This window comes from Crocodylus porosus, unplaced genomic scaffold (assembly GCF_001723895.1).
Source record: "Crocodylus porosus isolate Cpor-Errol unplaced genomic scaffold, CroPor_comp1, whole genome shotgun sequence".
Taxonomy (NCBI): domain Eukaryota; kingdom Metazoa; phylum Chordata; order Crocodylia; family Crocodylidae; genus Crocodylus; species Crocodylus porosus.
This window is the reverse complement of record NW_017728922.1, coordinates 14046900-14053910: the sequence shown is the minus strand read 5'-3', so window position 1 is coordinate 14053910 and position 7011 is coordinate 14046900. Positions and strand designations below refer to the sequence as shown.

General features: G+C 49.7%; 1 long non-coding RNA gene across 1 annotated transcript in view; it reads left to right on the top strand.

The window, feature by feature from the left end:
* The window catches only part of LOC109313343, a 24175-nt gene extending 19078 nt beyond the window's left edge, over nt 1-5097 (top strand). The window contains exons 2-3 of the long non-coding RNA XR_002102031.1: nt 2836-2868; nt 5088-5097. This is a non-coding gene — a long non-coding RNA (uncharacterized LOC109313343). The remainder of the gene's footprint in view (nt 1-2835; nt 2869-5087) is intronic.
* The last annotated feature ends 1914 nt before the right edge of the window (nt 5098-7011 follow it).

Sequence of the window (7011 nt, the reverse complement as noted above, 5' to 3'; positions counted from 1 at the left end):
TGAGGGTTGGTTAGCGTTTGGAACACAGATTCCCCATCATGCAGTGTTCCCCTGCTTCGCTCATCCCAGAATTCACTGCAGTCTCTGCTTCAGGCTTTCTGTTCTCCATCTCTCATGTAAATGAATGGTCATCTGTTCCCATCTCAGATGGAAATGAGACCTAGGGCAGTTGTTTCACTTTTGCCACCTTTATCTGGAGGGTTTTAGGTGTGTCTCTCACTACATCTTAATCAGTTTCTGTTTAGGTGGGGAAGGTGGCGATTCTTTGTAAGTCAAACAGTCTGTTTCCTGTGTCAGGGTTCCCCAAGAACATGGAGCTGACAGGTAACACTGGTTACCTGTCAAGTCTATTCCAAACCTTGGGGGCTGAGACAGTAAAGAAGTTCTTCCTTATGTACAGCCTGAAATGGTCATGGAGGAGTTTGTGACTGTTCAACTTTGTCATCCCTTAGGGAACTCTGGTAAACAGATGTTCCCCCAGATCCTGGTGAGCACCTCTCATAAACTTATAGGTAGCCACCAGATCACCCCTGAGCCTGTGTTTTTCCAGGCTGAAGAGTCCCATGACTTTCAGCCTTTCATCATAAGGTCTGTTTTCCTGACCTCTGATCATGCACGTGGCTCTTCTCTGGACTTTCTGAAGCTTCTGCACATCCTTTTTGAACTGTGGAGCCCAAAACTGAATTCTGTACTCCAGCTGTGGCCTCACCAAGGCCGAGTACAATGGGAGAATGATGTCCTGGGATTTGCTTGAGAAGCATCTGTGGATGCATGCCAGCATTTTGCTTGCTTTGCTAGCAGCAGTATCACATTGAAGGCTCATGTTGCTCTTGTGGTCAGTCATGACCTCCAAATCCTTTTCATCTGTAGTGCTAGCCAGTGTAGCATTGCAGAGCCTATAAGCATGCTGCAGGTTTTTCTTCCCAAGGGGAAGAACCCTGCATTTTTCAACGTTAAACACCATCAGGTTCTCCTCTGCACATTTCATGAGCCTGTCATGATCTGCCTGGATCACCCTCCTGTCCTGAGGTGTGGATGCTTTACCCCAGAATTTGGTGTCATCAGTGAACTTGGCCAGTCCGCTTCTGACACCAATGTCTACATCATTAATGAAGATGTTAAATAGTATAGTCCCTAGGACAGAACCTCGAGGGACCCCACCCTCTGGGTCCACTTCCATCAACTACCACCCTCTGGGTCCTACAGCGGAACCAATTCCCCAGCCAGTGGATTGTGGTGAGGCCAAGGCCACTGTTAACCAGTTTTGCCAAGAGGTGATCATGGGATACCAGATCAAAGGCTTTTTTAAAGTCAAGATATATGACATCAATCTCTTCCCCCTTGTCCAGGTCATGTCACCTGGTCATAAAAGGAAATGAGACTGGTCAAGCAAGACCTACCCGCAACAAACCCATGCTGGCTATCCCTCAGGAGGTTGCCAACAACCATTCTGTTAAGGATGGCCTCTTTGATAATCTTTTCCAAGACCTTCCCCAACAGAGAGGTCAGGCTGATGGGCCTGTAGTTTGCCAGATCCACTTTCCTCCCTTTCTTGAAGACAGGTACCACATTGGCCTTCTTCCAGTCCTCAGGCGCTTCACCAGAGCACCAGGAATTCTCAAAGATCCATGCCAGGGGCTGAGCTATGATGCTTGCCATCTCCTCGTGTACCCTCAGGTGTAAAATATCAGGGCCAGCTGACTTGAAGGTATGCAGCCTCTCAAGGTGCTCCTTCATGAGATCAGCTTTGATGGAGGGTAAGGAATCTCCATCACCCAGGCTCCATGTCCCATAGTGGGCAGGGACATCCCATGGGATGGATGAAAAACTGATGCAAAGTACCCATTTAGCAAGTTTCCTTTTTCCTGGCTGTCAGTTGTCAGTTGTCCCATCTGGTTTATCAGGAATCCAGTGTTGCCCTTGCCTTTCCTCTGGCTCCTTACATATCTAAAAAAGGACATTTTATTGTCCTTGATATTTGTAGCTAGCTGGAGTTCCATCACAGCCTTGGCTTTCCTGGTTCATTATCTGCAGCTCCGGACCAGTACAGAGTATTCCTCCTTGGAGGTAGATCCAGTCCTCCATGCTTTGTAGGTCTTTCTTTGAAGATGCAGGAGGTCTGCTAGTTCCCTGGAGAGCCCAGGGGGCTGCTGTGCCCTTTTGCTGCCTTTCCTCCAAGACAGGATAGACTTTGCTTGCACATCCAGGATTTCTCCTTTAAGGAGCAACCACTTGTCTTGGACTCCCCTCCCCTTTGGCTTGTGGCCCTTTAAGCCTCACTGACAAGCCTCCTTAGCTTGCCAGCTTTACAGAGGATGATGAAGGTGATCAGCTTGTGGTTACTGTTATCCAGCTTCCCTTTGATCATTAGGTCACTGATTAGGTCAAACCTGGTTGCCAGTACCAGGTCGAGGAGTGCTTTACCTCTTGTCAACCTGTAGACTTCTTGCTAGACATAGAGCTCATCCATGCACAAGAGAAAACTTTGCAACTGCTATGATTTGGCTGAGCTCACTTTCTATGATATGTCTGGGTAGCTGAAGTTTCCCATGACAACAATGCACCAGGAGCGTGCAGCTGCAGCCAATTCCTTGGCAAACTCTTGGTCAAGGTCTTGATCCTGGGTAGAGGGTCTGTAGTAGACTCCCACCATAGTGCCCCGTTTCATGTTCCCCACGTATTTTAACCCAGAGGGTCACAAGTCATCCACCCTGAGTACCAATTGTCAGCTTGCAGGGACACACAGCTCTCCTTGACACTCCCACCCCTTTTGTCCATTCAATCTCTCCTGTATAGGGTATATCCATGGCCCAGTCATGGGTGGAGTCCCACCAGGTCTCTGTTATCCCTATGACATCATAATTATTTGTGTTTAGCAAGATCTTCCTGTTTATTCCCCAAGTTCCTGGCATTTGTGTATAGGCAGGCAAGTGTCCCCTTGGGGGCCCTTGCCTTACCTACAGTTAGTTCCAGGGCTGTGGAAGGGGTGGGCTTCCTTAAGTGCCTTGGTCTGCTGGCTTTACAAGGGTTGCTCTGTGGGCCAGCAATGGCAGTAGTACCCCCATCCCCTGGTGGGCTTAGTTTAAAGCACAGTGGAGCAAGTCAGCCAGTCCGGCTAAGAAGAGCCTCCTCCCCAACGGAGAGAGGTGGAGGCCATCGCTTCTCAGCACCTCACGGCCTCTCTCTCCAAAGAGCAGACTGTAGTCATGGAAACCAAAGCCTTCCTGATGACACCAGTGCTGCAGTCTTTGGTTCACTACCTGGATCCTCCTCTCCCTTCTCAGCCCAAGACTGGGAGGATCAATGAGAACATCACCTGTGCCCCCAGCTCCTTAAGCCCCACTTTCAAATCCCTGTATTGCTTAATGACCCAGATGTGAGCACTCCAAGCCATGTGTGCATTTATGCCCACATGGATGGGGTAGTGGTCAGTGGGCTGGAGGAGTTTAGGGATCTTCTCCAGAATGTCTTGAATTCAGGTTCTGGGAAGTAGCAGACTTCCCAGGCTAAGAGGTTGGGGTGGCAGATTGCCCCTTCAGTTCCCATCAGGATTGAGTCTCCCACGACAAACACTTTGTGTTTCATCTTAGGGTGGTACCTACAGCTGCGCCTGTGTTGCCTGCAAAAGCTGGCAATTTAGCAAGCTCTGCTGGGGCTGCAAAAGGTTCATTCCTGTTGCAAAGCTCCAGAGGGGCAGGGACCTTGGTGTGGTGGGCCTTGGGTCCCTCGACCACCTTGGTCCATCCCCTTGGTTGGACAAAATGGGAGGTCCCCAAGTCCTCACTTGTCCTGGAGGGAGACCGTGTTCTACCCTCTGCCTTCTGGGGGAGAAGGGCCTGGTATTAGGAATCAGTTTCCTGCTCACAATCCCTGATGGCACGTAGTCTCTGGACTGTGGCCTGGAGCTCCTCCAGCTGGTGTGCCAGAGACCCCAAAAGGGAGCAGACCTCACAAGAGGAAGTGGCCATGCTCTCATGCCCCAGAACCTGAAAAAGTGACAGGCAGCCACTGCAGCCAAAAACCATGGGCTCCATCTGGGTAGAGGCCTCTGAGGTCCTAGAGGGTGGGGCCACAGACCCCAACGGGACCCTCAGGTTGCAGAGTGTGCCCATCTGCAGCATGCCTCAGGCCCTCCCACTCGCCCTCCTGTGCAAACGCTGTGCTAACTCAAATGTTGAGCAAACAAGTGTGCCTGTTTGTGCAGCCTGGTCATGTGGCTCCCTGGGAGGCTGGGCGAAGTAGGAGCTGGGGCAGGGGTGAAACCCTCCTTGGCTCCGATTTAGCTACCTTCTCACAGGTAGGCTGGGGCTAGTCCCTCCCACTACGAGCCTCACTTACCTCCGGCTGCTGCTGGGGGTTGGCGGGGGTGCTATGCAGAAGTGGGGGGTTGCTGGGGGGTTTCAGGGTGTGGGGCACAGCGGGCTTTCACCTGCACATCTCACACTGCTCCCAGAGCCTGCCTGGGTCTTTTTCTGTTGGCAGGCCCTTTTAAACTATGTGCATATGCAGTGGGCCCACCACTGACACCAAATTACTCCCAGGCAAGGGGGGGGCCTTTAACCTCTCCCTGGGGGGCTAGGCTAAGTAGGAGCCAGGGCAGGGTGAGACAAGCCTCAGCTCTGGCTTAGCTTAATGCATCTTTCCACACCTGAACGCTGATCTTATTTTACCCTGAAATGGTCTTAGCCTAATAAAAAAGATCCACACAAAACACCCCACAAGAAATTAAGCAGTTGGTGAGAGACTAAATCAAAATTACACTTTTCATCACACACCTATTTTTAAGTAATCAAAGCGCATTGGAAAAAAAGTTAAGCCCCTTTTGACCACACCTTCATTGCCAATTCAGACTTGAGCCCCTCTCTCCCAAACCCTAGCAAAGCCAGCCCAAGTGCAACTAGTGATCACGTAAGACAAAGGTTAAAGATGATCAGATGAATCCATGCTTTTAAACAGGCAGCCATTTCTACACTTACTATGTGCTAGAACTTCATTTAAGAGGCAGATCTCTCAAAACTTATCTCTTGGGCTAGTCAAAATGGAGGTGGGGGGAAGAGGGGTGGAGAGAAAGAAAGAAACTAAGCAAGGCACTGAGATCATTCACTGCATGCAGTGAAGGTTTATTTCTATTTTCAAGTTACAGCTGTGGACTGGATATAAGATCCTCTTTTTTCAGGGGCAAAGCACCAGTCTTCCTCTTTCACTACATCAGAAAACCTGGTGATCACAGCACTTGCAAAACTCCAACTCTAGAGAGGACCCAAGAGTTATGTGGCAAGAGAAACCAGGGGGCTCGACAAAAGAATTGGCTACAAGATCAGACTGAGAAATAAAAGAAAGAAGGAGTTGGTTAAGAGTTAATGTACCCCCCAATCTCAAGATACCCTGGGAGTCAGACACCCTGTATCTCTGAAGAACTAGTGTCTCTACTCTCTCCTGGCTGCTTCTTGCTCCAGTCCAGCCACATATGGCACAATTTCTCTTGGATATCTGCAACTTTATGATTCACTCCTTTCTTAAGGGATGCAACCTGGAGAGAGAGAAAGAGCCCAGAATTAAGTCAGAAGGAAGGTGATCCAGGCCAGGGAGAGCAAGCCAGAGGGCAGAGATCAATCAGTTTGTGCTGCTGGGAAAGGCTGGTAGAAGCAGCCGTGCAGAGGGGATACACAGCCACCTCTCTCAGCAAGCAGCTCAAAATCAGTCAATCACTGGGAGGTCAGTCACACCACAGCAGCTCTAACTTCAGAAAACATAGAGGGGGCTAAGAGGCATGTTCCAAGTCCATGATTCCATAAGGCTGCAAGAGGACCTCCTGCATGCACTGCCAGACCTGCTGCATTTTGCCCACATGGTGCAGGTGGGCATGCTGACAGTTTGATGAGAGAGCCCAGGTGTACAAAGTACTTGTGCTCCTCCTGCTACACAGGAGCCATGTCAGACCCTCTCAAAGGTTGCTAGTTTTGTTGAAGAATCGGAGAGCACAGTTAGGTAGCCTGGCCAAAGGCCTGCTCTCACCATGGCGCAAAACAGAGCAGAGCAGCTGCTTCTTTCCACATAGAGGCCCCCTTCCTGAGCAGAGCTCCAAGACACCAAGTTACAATTAAAACTACCCAAGTGGGCAGAGTTCAGCCATTAGCCAGATACAGAAAATGTCTGGAGTACCTGGTGTAAGCCATCTACAACCCCAAACAGCCCTTACAGTCCTTTCTACCCCAAAGTTGTGCTCTACTTCAGCCCCATCAAATTTGTCCAACTCCCACAGTGTCTTCCTCTAATATAGGCAGTATATTTTAATCCATTCTTGGAGATGTGCCAAATATTTTATGCTCACCAATAGCCCAAGATGATTTAAAAACTTAGAGCCAGTCTGTGGCAGCACCCATACCTACTTTATTCCTACTAGGGTTAGGATGTTACAAAAGAGTATCTCCCTACCACAGGGCCAGAGAAAATCCTGAGACACACACTGGCCCCAGAGTTCATATCCAGACCTGTTTCAGTGATGGAAAGTGATCATCTTGAAGACAGCTTCTCTTTCCCACCTCCCACCACATCTGCCCCTGACTTGTTCCCAGCTGGTTAGCTTTTATCCCAGCAGCACATTGTAATGAGGTTTCCATAGGGATTCTTAGTTCCTCATCAGTGATAGGTAAGTAGTGATCCACCAGCTCCTCCAATTTCTCCAGCACAGCCTCAGCTTCACTCACAGCCATCTGTCCCAGCCTGGAGCCCATGACTGTGGTCATGCTGCTAGTCACCAGGGACCTGGCAGCCTCCAGGCCACTCTGCAGAGCCTCTTTGGTGAGGTCTGCTGCCTCTGTTATTCTGCTGCTCACCGCTGCCATTATTTTTGATGATGCCAACCCATTCACTTCCAAGTCATTCTAGAAGGAACAGAGAGTGGCATAAGAAGGAACATCTTCAATCTCAAGAAACAGCAACCCAGTTAAGGAGCCAAAAGGTATATACTGCCTACCACCAGGCAGGAAAAGCTACCAAAAGGGCCTTCAC